Source organism: Cheilinus undulatus, linkage group 11 (genome assembly GCF_018320785.1).
Source record: "Cheilinus undulatus linkage group 11, ASM1832078v1, whole genome shotgun sequence".
Lineage (NCBI taxonomy): Eukaryota > Metazoa > Chordata > Actinopteri > Labriformes > Labridae > Cheilinus > Cheilinus undulatus.
In genome coordinates, this window is record NC_054875.1 from 48,519,104 (window position 1) to 48,535,950 (window position 16,847).

The 16,847-nt window shown below is 39.3% G+C and overlaps 1 protein-coding gene across 4 annotated transcripts in view; it reads right to left on the reverse strand.

The window, feature by feature from the left end:
- Nucleotides 1–16,847, reverse strand: part of kcnd1 (potassium voltage-gated channel, Shal-related subfamily, member 1) — a 147,397-nt gene that overhangs the window by 53,791 nt on the left and 76,759 nt on the right. The window lies entirely within an intron of this gene.

The window sequence follows — 16,847 nt, forward strand, 5'->3', positions numbered from 1 at the left end:
GTTATTTTGTTTTTTTCCCCCACATGATTCTCTCTCTCTACTAGTGTACCATCCCCTTAAAAAACACACTACTGACTGTGTAGTCTTACTAAGGATGGATTACAATTATGTGTACTATTTTCTTCAAATTAGATTATGTGTTTTTAGCCTTTTCCCAGACTTTGACACAGTATATCATTTGAGCTTTCTGATCCCCACATTAGGAAAATGCTTACAATACTGCATATGTATTTCTTGGTTCTATATGGACCTCTTCTCCTATTCACAAAAAAAAACTTTTCCCTGCTTTCTTCTCCTCCATCATCCTGATCTTGCTCTCTATCCTTTCTGTCTGTTGACCATTTCAGTCAGAGGCTTTGATTCAATACGATAATAATTACTAAGAAAGAAATTAAAACAAAAAAAATACAGTTTTGATTCCAGGCTTCTAAATACAAGGATTCAACACTACAATAAGGGGGCCAAATGTGGCCCACGGTCCATTTTTGATTGGCCTGCAGAAAATTCTAAACATTAATTGAAACACGGCCCACATTTGGACAAAAGGCTTGTGCCTGCCTTCATTGTACTTCTTGGTTTCAGCACAAGGTGGTGCTACCGTGTTAATTCTGTAAACAAACACTTTGACAAGAAAAATTTATAAATTGGAGTTTTTTGTGATTAAATGAAGACAATGCTTTAAATGGAAAATAACAATAATTTGATTTCTGATGCCCTGATGGATTAAAAAAGCTAATAGCAGTACCGATGGTGTTTTAGGGCGCTTTTACATTAGGCCCAACTGTTTCGAACCGCGCCGCAGTTTGCTTGCTTTCACACTAGCAACATCGAAGTGTGCCCGGCGCACCTGCGTATTTACTTGGTCTGAAACAGCAGGTGGCGGTATGCATGTAGCTAGTTTACAACCCCACAAAGGAGGAGAAAGAAGAAGAAGCTACCATAGCAACCACTGGGGTCATGACCTGAGTGCAGACTGCTTTTGTTTTGACCCGGCAAAAAGTCCATCGTGCAGCCATGGATGATTAAAATTACTTTTTAAGATGCCAGCAACTTCACTCTTCGTATCTGCACGTCTACTACAGCTCAGAGGATTAAATAGGCTCGCGCTGCGCAGATACAGCAGTTTTTGAGGTGACAGGAGACTTTTATTGCCTTTGCACCTCCTCTCACTGACTCCAACTTGTGTTCATCCGTAAGGTGAGTCACAGCAGACCGTTTATTGAGCAGATTCTGATGATTTCTGCTTTTTATTGAGGAAAAATGTGAACAAACTACCACCCTGTGGAAGGAAGTTTAGTTTTTACGATGATGTCATAAAGCTGATACAGCACTCTGTCCCATATCCCAGCACGGTTGCATTCACATCTCATCCGAACCGTGCCAGAGTCCACTTGAATCACGCCCGAGACCACCTCCCCAAGCGGGCCCGGGCCCGGTGCCCGGGCGCGGTTCGTTTGCATTCACAGTAACCAAAACGAACCGGACTTTGGGATCAAGAGCACTTGGATCTGGGCCCGGGGCCCTAGTGTGAAAGCACCCTTACAGGCAGAACAAGTAGTAGCCAGACCTGACCAGATTTCAGTGCCCCCCCTGAAATCCTTAAAAGGATTGGCTATTTGCCTTTTCAGCCATTAACTAGCCATTTAAGCATGCCCAATCATGAAGCATATCTCTTAAACTTGTGTTGTAGAGACAGCTTTCATTACTGCTACAAAAGTTAAGGAACTAACAGTTTAAATTCCTAGAAGTCTAGCACCAACGATGGAGACATGATTCAGTTCAGGAATATTAAATCAGAGATTACTGTGAGTAGGCAGCAGTGTACTCTGGTATCAGTGTATTCTATGAATGTGAAACCTGTGAATAAAGCCCTTCTCTCTGCCATGAATAAAGATCAGAATCATTACACAACGAGAGAGGCTCCAAAGGTCAGTGACAGTGAGATTAAAGCCTCAGAGCAACAGCTGCTCTCCAAACATGTCCAACACTATTTATCATGTTAAATATCAGCGTTATTATTCAGTGTATTATTAGAACTGAGGTCGATAAGAAGGTGCCATTTTTATGAGGATAAATGTCAACATTTATCAAAGCATGTGCTGGTCTGACTGCAGCAGACTTGACTTATAATTGGGTTTAATTCAGGACGCCTGGCTCTCTTCCTAAAATGACTGTCTTATGATTATTTTTAGGAAATACAGTAGATCTCCTGTTAATGCTCTTAGTTAGATGAAAAGATAGTTTAACTTAATTTAAAGGCTTTTAACTTCAAAGCTTGATGGTTTCTTTATAACAACTGTAACTGAGAGCCAAATTAAAGCCTTTTTGGTAATACCATCAGTTTTTCAAGTAGTGATTGATAATTAACAGGATGTGCCTTAATGCAAAGCTTCCTCCATGAACTGACACAGACGTACTGATGTAGAGGGAGTCTGTTTGCTTTCAAGTGTTGCTAGCTACTTTAACCGTTTTATTGTGTTTTGCGTATTTCTTTGTCCCTTTGACACATTTGCATTTGATAGACACACATTTATTTCACAACTAGCAAGAATATTTCAGTCTGGACTTCTAATGGAGTGACTCTAACAGCAGGGTGAGACATATTTCTCTGTAATGTGTTGTTTCATGTTAGGGGTGGGACGTACGTTTATTCAAATGGTGGTCAATTTATAAAAAGTTAATATGGCACTACTTAGAGTTGATCAATTTATTTAAAAAACAATCGAAACCGACATGTAGAGCCTCTAACCGACGTAAACCTGTATTGTCAATTATTTCAATTTATTCCTTTTCCTTGAAAAAAATTTGACTTTTTACAAAAAACATTTTCATTTCAGCTGAAGTGTGTTTTGATTTTAAATATTTCAATAAATAACCATAAAATGTTAATCTGTGCCTATTCCTTTCAGTTGTTTGTTTTAAAATTAAACAAATATTTACAGACCAAACAAAGTCAGAGGTTGGGGGTGGAATAATCGTTCATTAACCATAATCGAGGCAAAAAAGGTCAATCATGATTTTGATTTTTGCCATAATCGCCCAGCCCTAGTACTGCTGCAAAACAGTGGCTGTAGGACTAGGGATGGGAATCGACAACCTGTTCCAGTTGGTTCAATCCATCAACTTCATTTACATTTAATCTTAATGATTCCCTCATTAACCCCTTTCTTCCATGTGCCTTTAAAAACACAGTCTCTCAAATGTGAACAAGAACAGAGAAGTCGAGGAAGGAAACATGGTGGATGGCCAAAAAAAAAAAAAAAAAAAAAAAAAAAAGACAGGCTATGGTGGTGGAAAGTGTGGCTTCATTTCTCAATAAAATAACAAGGACAGTGTGGTGTGCAACGTCTTTCTAACACGGATCATGCAAGGCATGCATCTTTTTGCACAACAACTCTTAATTTTGAACAAGATTTAAATTTATTTGTATACATCCCTTGGTCTAGACCCAGAGACGTGTTTTATTTTATTTTAAGGTTTTATCTTTGAGCAGTAGTCTTGTATTCTAATCCAAGCTCAGAGTAGAAGATCCAGAGAGCTGTTTGTTTTAACTGAGATGTTTCCAGCAAAAAAAGAAAAAAAGATCATTTCTGTATATTTTAGCATGTTCTCCTCCCAAACAATTGATGTTTAACATTTTAAGTTATCTAAACTGTTTATTACAGCCAGTAACAGAAGTGTGCTCGTCACTGACCCCAGTGTCTCCACTACCATTCTATTAGGGGTGCCCCACCCCCCCCAACAGCGCCCCCTGCCCCCCTTGAACATCGAGTAAATTTCATTTAGTTGTATTTTCTATATAGCGCCAGATCACAACAGAAGTAATTTGAGTACCTTTTCTATAGAGCAGGTCTCTACCTGGTCCCTTAATTAAAACAAACTAAATAGCCTCACGTTATTTATCTTGTTTACATGAATGCATGTCATTTCTGAGCCCCGGTTTTCCGCTCGTTCTCTCTGATGCTATGCCCAGGGCTGAGGAAACCCGCATGCCCCCCACCCCCCTCCTCCCAGTATCAGAGCTGCAGCCACATGTTTACTGGGATGCTTTGACTCAGTATGACGAGAGAGTTCTCCAGTTCAACTGATTTATCCACCAAAGTTGTGTATGAACCAATGCCCCGCTTGTTTTACGTCTGAGATATATAAATGAGCGCTGGATTTTGTACACAAGATTGCAGCAATTGCACAGAATTTATTAAATTCTCGCAACAAGTCTGACACTTGCAACACAGAAAAGTCCTGCAATCCCCCGTATATCACACTGCTTAGTAACAATCTGGTGGGAAAGGTGGTTGAAATTAGCCACAGTATGGCTCATGTCAGCACCAACTCCCTCTTCTCACCACAGCAGGCAGAAATACGCACGGTTGCTCACAGGTGTGTGGGGGCAGGTGAGCCGTGAATATCAGAGGGGACCAGTTCCTTCAGACTGTGGTTAAGCTGTCCATCCCTGCGTCAGATGACGATCATTTTAAAACTCAATTATCTGGTATCAATAAATTGGTGGACGATACCTGTTGGCTTTTTATTCCTCACATGCATGTTTCTCATAGCCATTGGCGATATTTATGCTTCCGCTGTTCACTCTCGTAAATAAACCTCATCCACATGCAGATTACAAGAGAAACTCTTCAACCTTTAAAAACGTAGGAGGATTGACAAAAGATCACACAGGCATAGAGACAACAGGAGACAGAGACATGCATGTGTGTGGATAATAATAGTGAAGAGAGAGAAAATCAGTAGATAAAGTCAGTGGAGGACAATCAATCATCATAAAGAACATTTACCAAAATACACAATCATAACTATTATAAATCAAATTATAAATATGTTATATGTTACAACAAACTGTTTCTTAAATAATTATGTGGTTACTTATTTGTTAAATCTTTCAGATGTCAGACATATTTTCATGTGCCTTTTAGACAATATAGGTCAACTTTACACTGAATATTGGTCTGATACAGTCCTAACATTACTCCTGATGTGGCAGGAAGGCAAAAAGTTCATTTCCAACCCTGTCATTCATATATAAATATAAATATTAATAATAGACAGACAGACAGACAGACAGACAGATAGATAAAATGTTTTATTTACAGCTGGCATTTAAAGAAACACATGAACACCATGTGTTGATGTCCCACTACCCCCCTAGAGGTGGCAAATATCTTGTTCAGTGTTCAGAGAGAAAGAGAGGATACAATTTGAGTTAACAGTTAAAATCTACAGTCAAAAAAAAACATCCACAGGAAGGAATTGAATGAGGACTGATCAGTATCTAGAACTGATAATCAATAAAACTTATCAATTCCTATCCTTAAGTAGGACATCTGACAGCAGTTTTCTAAGAGCCATTACTTCAGAAACAATTGTTTTACTGACTGACTCCAGTCACTGTCCTCCTCTTTAAATAAAGCCATAAAAAGCCCAAAAACATACCTTTAAAAAAAAGAAGAGACTGTAATGTTGTTAGCCTGTTTGAGGCATTTTTTTAGTATTTGTTAGCATAGAGCTAACAGACAAATCAAGACAACTCATTTCCTGTTTTCCTTTAGCCACCGCAGGAATGGGATTAAACTGACTTTATATCAGGAATTGCCAGTGACTTTGAAAAAAGGTTCATATGACCATCCCTCTTTAATTAATGCAGGGAAGAGTGCTTTATTATTTTTTCAAGGGTGGAGAATGTGGTTTGTCTCATTCCAGATGTTCCAGATTTGTTCCTGTTATGCATGCATTTTAAATATTTTCTAAGACAACACTGACATTCCTTAATCAAAAATGTTTTCAAAATTAAAATTAAGATGAGATTATTAAACTGAGAGCCCAAAAACTCTGAAGTGCACTCTCTATGATGGGAAAACTTATTTAAACCTCACATATTGATGCTGTCTGCTTAATGTCTCCTCCCCTGAACAGCTGTTGTTCTGTCAAAGCTCTGATCCTTTATCACTGACCACTAAAATAACAGAAACTTTACAGTTCAGAAACTCATCAACACCACACATTACATAAAGGTGAAGATATTCTTAATATGTTTTTGCCTTCTTTAACAGAAGTACCCACATTTAACCTCTGTATTCCTGTTGGTTAAATAATTCATGAATATTTCTTGCAGCATGTGTTCATATTAACATCATGTCTCGATTAGCATTCCCTGGTAATACCTGGTCATTTCCATATTACATAACGAGCTGGGCTGTGCTAAATGTCATGGTCCTGTGTGTAACATTATATTATACAAATCTGACCTGTTACGTAACACCGTGTTCACATGCATTACAAACAGCTGGACTCACATTCCCATCATGCTGCAGGAGAGAAGAATCAGCGGCCTCAAGTGTTAAATTCTGCCTGTTTAGTGGAGTTCAGCAACAACATGAGAGAAGTAGCAACATCAGAATAGGGAGATCAAAACTTGGGTTGAACAAGCTTATATCCAGGTAGATGTCCCGCCTACCAAACAACAGGTAACAGGATTTATATACCAAGTGGTAATTAGGCCTCGTTCAAAAATTGATACAGCAATATGTCATCACGTGCACCTCGAAGATACATCGATGCAAATTTTACAGGATTGATACAGCCAATGGTGGCAGTTGTAAAACTGCATGATGCAGCGCACGCCTAACTCAACGTAAACAAGTCTGAGATAACACTCACTTCAGATAACATGGATCATAGTTTTATCTACTGCCAGCAATTCTAAAAGTAAAGATAATGGATTATTTCTTCAAACACCCGAAAGACAGTTGCTGGACATGAGTAATGCAAGCCGTTTAAAAACAAGGTAAAACACTGCAGTAACACCCGTCTTCTACAACACAGGTCACCAGGCTACTCAGCAGTTAGCAACAGTGGCTAGGCTGACCAGGCCGACCTGTGTCGTCCCAACCATCTCTGAATGATGCTGTAGAGTCAAAGTTTCCCTCATCCTTCAAGGGTTATAAGCCAAACAGCGGTGCCAATTGCCAAGGCCTCAGTCAGTTGTAATGTTAGCAACACTGATCCTCACTTGTCTGTACTGCACAGAAACTGCAGCTCCGTTTTGTGCAGAAGTAAAGCCAAGGGTTATTCTTGCAAATTCAAGTGAGTTTATAGTGAAACCAGAATATTATGTTCAGTCAAGCCTGCTCACAGGATTGTCTGGGCCCCTGACAAACCCAGAGAACGGGCCCTCCCCAGCTGTGATCTATTAATAGCTAGCATCCTGGCTAACAGTTTCCTCACTTCGTACCTGAAAAGTGTGTCAACTGTTATAGGGTTCTGATGTTGAAATGGTGTGTTTTGGCCACTTCTTACCCCTTTTAAACACTTTCTCAGCCCATTTTTGCCACTAATATTTGCCACTTTTTTATCAGTTTTGCCAAATTATTGCCAGTGTAGGGCAATATTTAACAGTTTTTGCAACATTTTAATTCCATTTCACCACCCTTTGTGCCCATTTTTGCGACTTTAAATCAATCTTTGCCACTTCATAACACCATGTTACCACTTTTAAACCCTTCCCACCACTCTTTCTGCCCATGTTCGCCACAGTCCAGCTATAGTTTCCTCTGTTCACCCATTTTCCCACTGTTAACCTCTTGTCACCACTCAATTTATCAATTTTTTCCTAATATAATCACATTTTGCTATATCTTATGCCAAATTTTGCCCATTTTTAATTCCTTTGCATCACTTTTCTCCCTGTTTTTGCCACTTTAACTCCTTTTGATTCTGTTTTAAGAAAAGGAAATTACTTTTTTAAGAATGCCATTTACTATAGTATAAAACATTTGCTGCTTTGGTAAGTGTCATTATTATTCAGATAAAATAAAATAAAATAAAGTATGGATACCACAGCTTAACTTTAAAATGGATCATCATATTGCTGACCCCCATGGGCCCCCAATCTGGCTGGGTCCCAGAAAGCTCTCCCCTTTGTCCCCCCTTATGGACGGCCTTGTGTACAGTATGAAAAACAACACCAAGAGAGACAAGGAGGGTAATTTAAAGTTTAAAAAGATACATATTATTATAAATAGCCAACTTTATTGTACATTGATTTCTGAAGATCTGAATTTAAGTGTTTTAAAGTGTAAGAACCTTGAATCTATAGCTTTTCTGTTATCCTCTACAATAAAGAAAAGAAGCTGTAGTGAATTCAGGAAGGACGTGTTAATTACATTTTCATGATCCAAATCCACGTGTATTGTGGTAAATATCGTATCATGAGGCTGTGTGAGATACCCCGCCCTAGCGGTAATCCTAAATGCTTTTTATGTGGACGTGCCTCTGTGTGCTGGAGCAGTTTGGGATCTGATAGCTCAGATGACACACAAAGGTGGTCTGGGATTTCTTTATCCGGATCGGATTGGTTGTGTGGACACAACAAGTACTGGCAAGCAACAGCAGCTTTATTTAAGCCCGTCCAGCTTTGCTAGTCTGATGGGATGCATGGCTCTTCTTAGAGATCTGGATCATTTGGCTCGGCTCATAAAAACAGCTGATCTTTTGGCTTCTGGAGCAGCTTATAGGACTGATCTGTTGTTTTGTCCATCATTTTTATAAAGTGTGAAATCTGAGTCGTGATTTCTTATTGAGGAGTTGGTTGTGAGTCCTGAGGTTGAACCGGCTGAGATCCAAAGACCTACAGCTCATTAATTGATGAGTTATATTTAGTCAGTTTATTATAACCATAAATATCAATATAAAATGTTAACACCTTATAAAGACTGCAGTGCTGGGAGTTTTTGTCTCCTTCTCCTTGTCAAAAACGCTTAGTACAAGTTTACCATGAATTTGTTTTTGACTCCACGGTCATCCAGGAGGAAACAGCTCTTATCAGAATTCTTGATGGAGTGTTTTACAGACATCCAGGAGTCAGAAAAAGGGCCGAAGCGTCCGTACGGTGTCAGTGAGATTGAGGATTTTTCAGACAGTAAATGGAGGTGATAAACCTATCTCAGTATTTGATTAGATTTCACTTCTTTCTATCCGAGCCCCCTCGAACCCACTCCCTCTCTTTCTATTAAAACATTAACATCGTGTGCCATGCGTGGTGATGCTCTATAATTCCATCCTGGCTGTTTTATAAGGCCGTCCGCTCCTCTCGCTCTCTGGCTCATATACATCCTGTTCCTCAGAGGAAATGGCTGCTTCCCCTCTTGTTCTTATAAATAATGTTGATGGTAAAGTGCTCTGCAGCTGTTAAACTCTGTACAGCCAAAGCACACACTCAGGGCCTTGAAGTTACTTTACATATCAGTATATACGTCTCATGTGTTTTTACGTAAGAGTAAAGAAAAGACCAAAAATCAGCTTCAGATTTACGACCAAAAACAAGCTAGTTACCAGGGTTATCATGTTTTTAAAATAAACTAAGATACTACAACAGACAGTGCTCAAACAAACCTCCCATTTCAGATTTACATGTTCAGAGAGGAAACAGATAACATCACCAAAGTAACTACAATTAAAACCTGTAATATAAACCTGTGTTTAACATTACACATACAGGTAATGCAGGCTGGGCCTTCATAAAAGTCCCCAGTACAAGTTAACCCTGAGGCCTGACACACCTCACTCTCTACGGCTCTTGAGGTAAAAACACTTGTAGCACGGACCACTTCATCTCTTTATCATGAAAACAGCATTCTAGACAAATTAAGTTCACCTGTGGATCTAGGCAGCGTTATCCATCAGTCTGCTGACTGCAAGGCCAACATCAACCACAGACTTGGACTCGCACATGGGACGATGGGTTTGCCGGGCAAGGTGCCCTTTGCTTTGTCTTGAGGGTGATGAAAACTATGTCTGGCCAGGTCCTCACCTCTGAGGAAGTTTAACTAAAGGGTCATCAGAGCGGTCTACTACCTCTTACTTATGGCTTGTACTATTTGTGTTTGGACATGTTTTATCGTTAGGCTGAAAAGGACCCTTGACCTGTAGTTTAAGGGCCCCGAAAGGGTCAACTGTGGGGAACAGAATTTGTTTTATGACTTATTTTATGATCTGTGTTGTAAGCATGCAGAGGGGCATAGAAGAGGACCTAGAAAGTTTCCCCTGCTGATTGCTGGCAACGTCGTAACTTTCCTGTCTTATTAGAAATACCACACCAAAGTCAGTGTTTCAGTTCTTGTCCCTCCTGGTCTTACTTTACTCTTGTGAGGCCTGGATGCCAACTGATGTTAGAGGTACCGGCTGAACTCAGGACAGCAGGGATGTGAAGGGGAGCGACAGCTGCGCTTCTGTGGGCACCTGGCACATTTTCCAGGGCCTGATCCAGCCCAGTTTCCCAGGACCTTGTGAGATGGACCACACATTGGATGTGACTGCCTGGATCATGGAGGGGTCAGCTTGAGGGATGCCTGGAGAGATGGGGCATGGGCCAAGGTTGACAGAGTGAAGTTCTGAACTGGTAAATGCTCCCATATTCACCTGACTGCGTTAACAGTACAATCTCTCTTTTTTGCCAATTCTGTCCATGATTCTGTGAATGTGGAAATCATACGGTCTTAGATAAACAGTGCTCTGTTGAACTTTTTCTGATTGTTTTCTTAACTTGAGACTAACAGACTGAATGCAATTAAAACTAACCACCAGACTGTCTTCTTCCCTGCTCCTCTTGACTCTAACTCTCTGGTGGTCTTACTATGAAAAAGTTGTGTATATATCGTTTCGGCTTAAAGCGGTTTGTAAATACAGCATATCAGATATCATGCATTCCTGTTAAAATTTGTGTTTAACAAGATTTAAAATAATTTCCTTAGAATAATCACCAGTAGCAAACAGGCCATAAAGCACTGGAAAACCTCAACCAAGTCCTGTAGCCCCATCCCAGATTTGGACACACCTGAACATGTGACAGGTGAGTAGGCTCGGAAAGGAAATATCACCTGTAAAATGGCGGTGCACTGCATTTACTTTATGTATGGAATATAAGGGGAAGAACGTGCAGCACATATTTATTTCTGCAGCTATGCAATACCTCAACATTTTCAAATATGTCAGTAAATTTGAGTATTTTACAAACATCACTTATCTTGTGCATAAGCCTTGCACCAAACACTGACACGGCGGTATTTCACACATCACAGAGACCATCCTGGTAATAGTAATCCTCTAAAAACAGATCTTCAGACTTCTATGTTTGCTGGTTTTGTTGTGTGATTTTTGCAGGTGTCAAAGTTTAAAGCTTCCACCTGCTATGACCTGATCACAGACCACCTCACATTCCCGCTCTCAGGCTGTAGGTCTAACCTTAAGATCCAACATTATTATCTCTAGGAAATGAGGCTGCACAGGCAGCAGTTTTCATTAGTCTTTGATAAACTTTATCTGTTGTGTTTCTCTATTTTCCAGCCGTCCATCAGCAGAAACTCCCCGTGTGATAACAGCATCCTGCCGGTGGATGAATGGAGGATTCCCCTGAGAAATAAACGATTAATTGTTCTATTGAAAGATTTTTTTAATCAGAGTACCTGCAGGAAGGTGTGGATTATCTGCAGTCCAGACACAAACATGTTTTCCTGGCAGCAGATTGTGGCCCCCCCACCCCCAGCCCCCCCTTCCCACCACCACTCACGTATATTGCTTCAGGAGGGGCTCCAATAGGTTTATGATTTCACTCCTAGTTTATTTGCACAGAGATAAAACACAGGAGCAGAGCAATAAAAGCAGCATGATGAAAAACAATGACAGCAAAGTGAATGAAGAGAAAGACACGAGACGATCGGACAACAGCCAGAAAGAGAAGAAGAAGAAGAAAAGGATTAAGACGGAAGAAAAGCTGAATTTAATCAGTAAATGTCTCTGAGGTCGATCTTTACAAAACTTTTCAGGCTGACAGTTAAAGGTACCAAATTTTAGTTTAAATGTGGTCCAGTTCTGATTAAAATGCTGCTTTCCTACAGCTACATCCAAGCTAATAGCTACCGTGATAGCAGCCATTAGCTACACCAGCAAACCTCACCAGTAACAATGGCAAACTCATGCTGAAGCAGATACTTGTTTGCTTGTTTTGCTCTGAAATGTTCATGTTCACATCTGGCCAAACAAACAGAAAGAGGTAATGCTGCTCTGTTTCTGCACAGTTTCAGACCAGAAGCATCCTGAGTCTCCGTTTTGCCTTTGCTGAGGTCAAAGTCCGAAGCAGAGGAGTTTAACACTTCTTAAGTTAAATGCTCCCACAGGTTAGAAGTTTTAGGATGTGGTGGTGTTAAATCAACTTTAAAGGTTTGTTTACTTGTGCTTTTAGTGGCTGGTTTGTAACCTTACTCTGAGCAGAGAGTGAGGATGCAAGATGGCTCAGACCTCAGCAGCTCCAGGAAAAGATATTATGTCTGCCTACAGCATGAACCAAGCCACAATGATTTAACCAACAAATCATCAACCTTTAAATTCACTGAGAGCTAATTCTGCCATCATTCTTTGTGGACGAGCTCTGCTCCAAACCACCCATCAGGTTCAGATCACTGTTTCTCACAGGCCAATGATAGAGACAAACCTTTATTTGCTGTTGGCCTTACTTCAACCTTTAGATCGTCCTAACTTTAAAGCAGTAACCCTTGTGCCCTCCTCAAATTTACTACCCTCTGGACATCTTCGGGGCAAAAATGTACATGTTAAAAAAACTGCCATTAAATCAGCATACATCAATATTTTTTCTGCCTTTTCTCATAAATCTTTTTAATGACTTGCGACCTGCTCAAAACTACCAAAAAAATCAATAATTCTCAGAATATTAACCCTTTTAATGCCAGTTTGATTAATTGAATTATTGAATGAATTGAAATATTTCATTTTTTACGGCAAAACAAAAAAAAAGTGGATTATTCTCCATATAATAAATAGTAGAAAGATGGGGCTTTGGGGGGATAAGAGTCTTGGATGGGTCAAAGATTAGGAACAAAATTGATTTGATTGCTTTAATATTTTTTACGTAATGTCAGAAATACCCTCCTGATATCTTTGAGGCAAAAATGCCCCCATTGACTTCCATTAAAACCACATTTTTTAATTTCACTGTCATTGCAGTATAAAATCATGCATTCTTTAATGTCAGCATTTCATTGTGAAGAAGTCTAATGAAATTTGACGTTTTTACCGTATTCCACCAGATTCAACCATTTACCCATTGTAGGACCATGCACCAAATTCTTGTATTTTTGCCCCTTATATTATGAAATATTATACAAAATACAAGGGCAATGAAATCACTTTTGTTGCTAATCTTTGACCCATCCAAGACTCTCATCAGCACCAAAGCCCCTTCTTTCTGCTATTAATTTTATGGAAAATAATTCATGTTTTGTGTTTTTTTTTAGCAAAAAATAAAATATTTCAAATAATCAAACTGGCATTTAAAGGGTTAAAATCCTGAAAATTATTGAATGTTTGGTAGTTTTTAGCAAGTCTAAAGTTGTTAAGGAGATTTATGAAAAAAAGTAGAAAAAAATTTGATGTATGGTGATTTAATAGCAGTTTTTTTGTACGTGTACATTTTTGCCTTGAAGGTGTCCAGAGGGTACAAAATTAATTGATGAATGACATTTAAGAGTAAAACATGTTGGATTTCAAAAATTTAACTAGAAAGGAAAGTTCCTGTAAAAATTCATGCCACAAGCTGTAAAACTGAAAAAATGATCATAAATAAAAAAAAAAAAAAAAAGTTGAGAAAAATGGCCAAAAATGCCTGAGGAGGGCACAAGGGTTAACCCTGCGCCACCAAAGAAACAAATTGTTGAAAAATACCTTAACAAGAGCCGCAATCTAAGTGGTGAAAAGTGGTGAAAAACAGCTTGAAGTAGCATTAAAAATAAGTTTAAGGTGGCAAAAATGATAAAAAAGCAGCAAAAACGGGTGAAATTTGAGAGAAAAGGTGGAAAAAATTGTCAGAGGTAGCAAAAATGGGTGAGAAGTGATAAAAAATGATTTACAGATGGCAAAAAATGGTCCAAGAGTGGCAAAAACATGGCAAAAAAGAGTGAACAGTGACTAAAATGGGCAAGAGCAGTCAAGATCAGCAAAAATTGGCAAAAAATTAGAAACAAGTGATATTCAATGTCAAAAGGTAGATTAAATAGGCAAAAAGTGGCAAAAAATTGTGAAAAAAGGCAAAAATGGGCAAAAAAATGGCAAAAAAAGAGGCAAAAATTTGGGAAAAAGGAAACAAGTTTTATTTAATCGCAATAGGTAGCTTATTTGGACAAAAAGTGGCAAAAAAGGTTAATAAAAGTTGGGAAAATGGGGAAAAGGGCCAAAAAGATGTTGCAAAAAAAGGCCAAAAATAGGAAAATAAGGGGTAATTAATGGCAAAAGGTAGTTTAAATGGGCAAAAAGTGGCAAAAAAATGGTGAAAAAGGGCAAAAATGGGATGTGGGTGGGAAAAAGTGCAAAAAGTTTAAGGTTTTCTGTTGGTATAATATTTCAATTAAGACATAAAAGAGCCACAAATAATCACACAAGAGCCATATGTGACTCCAGAGCCACACGTTGAGTATTACTGCTTTAAACGTTTCAGTAATTGCTCAAAAAAAGGAAACTGGCATGCTTCCCAAAAACTTCCCCCCAACATCTGCAACATCTGTGCAATCAGGAACGATCCAATCAATGAAAATCAATACTTTACTGGAACAGGACGATTCGTCATGAGAAGGAAGACGGATCAAATTCATCACTCCGGATTCACAGAGAGCAAGAAAACCAAGGGATACTCCCAACAAGGAAAGAGAGAAAGTGAGAGCGGAGGGGAGGTGAGGAGAGGGGAGGAGGGGGGGGTAAAAGCCTGGGTCGTGTTTTTCTGCCTGGAGAATCCATTTAGAGGTCGGCCTCTCCCCGCTGAAAACTAATGGACCCGAAGACTGAGAGGAGGAGGAGAGGAAACAAGAAGAAGAGAGAGAGAAGGAAAGGATGAGGTGAGAAAGAAGACGAGAGAAACACACCAGAGGAGGGAAAAGGAAGGAAAAAGACACGGGCGAAAAGAACTGGGGAAAAGAAAAGAGAGTACAGAAGAAAGGACAGGATGAGCAAGGAAATTAGTATAGAAAGGAGTGGGAAGAAACAGAAAATTTACAAAAATGATAGGGAAAGAAAGAGGAAGATTCAGGAAAGGGAGAAGAGTGATAAGATAAAGGGACAAACCAGTATTCAATACCATCACGGATTTTTGCAACACCATCATCACCAGTTCAAATGCTGGTGTAGCACTCGATCCAGTTAAAACTGCTGCCACTGACGGCATAGGAGAGTGATAACTGACAGACATCAGCTCAGTCTAACTCCAGTCATCAGCATATTTTGCTCAAGCATTACAAGCAGCCAGGTAACTGACTGAATGTGACCACTCATTCTGTTGTCATTGAGCACAGAAGATAGGAAACTCTTTCATCATCTTCAGTTTACCATTCACCGTTTATCCCACCTGCCCCCTACAGGTAGAACTTATCTCATTGAGTTAGTGTCATCAGTCGTGGTGCAAATGTGTCCAACACCCAAAGGCATTCTGGGACAAAAAAAAAGAATTACAATGACTGAGTACTATTTACCTAAAATTTAAAATGTGTTCAACAACTCAGAAAATAGACCTAAAATAGCTCTATTGGATTTTTAATTTAAAACAAACAAACTTTGCAGTCTTTTTGTAGTCCTAAGTCTGGTCAGACTGAGAGTAGCTGTTAATGCAAAAACTGCACCGTTTGAATCAGAACTGTTGGAGAATGACATCACTCACTCACTTCCTCCCCACTAACTCAATTATTTTGAGTAGAATAGTCAAGTCAGCAATAATATTGAGGAGAACTGTCTAACATTTTTTGTTCATAAAACTGAGAACTTTTTATAATGTATACTCAAATATATCAACGAAACACGCAGAAATTATCAAAGATATTTAAACAATTTAACCTATTGGTCAAGTCATCATTACTGTTAATTTAATAACCTTAAAATATGTAGATTTCACTTAAAGATTCATGTTTGAGTTTAACTCAAATGTATTGATCATTTCAACCCAAATACCTCAATATAACTTTTACATTAACTTGGCCCTTGAATCATTTTTTAGAGTGCACTGGCAGCAGCCATTGCATATACCGTCTTCCAGTACAACTAAACCCTGATCATGACCATCACAAATTCATGCTGAAGCACTACAGAGGAGAAGGGAAAACATCTTTTATATCATGAAAAACTTTCAGTGTGGCTCTTTGCTCCTGTTTTAACAAGGAAATGTGGTCAAACTGCTGCTATACTACAGCTATGGCCGAGCTAAATGCTACACTGTTGGCAGCCATTGCATATACCGTCTTCCAGTACAACTACACCTAGATCATGACCATCACAAACTCATGCTGAAGCACTTCAGAAGAGAAGGGAAAACATCTTTAATACCATGAATAGCTTTCAGTGGCCCAGTTCTGATAGAATGGCCACTATACTATAGCTACATCTGAGCTAAAGGCTGCACCAGCTGCGACCATTGCATATACCGTCTTCCAGTACAACTAAACCCTGATCATGACCATCACAAACTCATGCTGAAGCACTTCAAAAGAGAAGAGAAAACATCTTTTATACTGCGAAAACCTTCAGTGTGGCTCTTTGCTCTTGCTTTAATAAGGAAATGTGGTCAAACTGCTGCTATACTATAGCTACACCCGAGCTAAATGCTACACTGAGGGCAGTCATTGCATATGCCATCTTCCAGTACAAATACACCCCACCCATAGATACTGCCTCATTCTCCTGAGATGATGCTGATTGGTCAGATCCCTTGTCAGACCTGACACAATTGTTTCAGACTGGAGCTTTGCAAGATGGATTTGCCTGATGACAGACATGAACTCTGGACTATC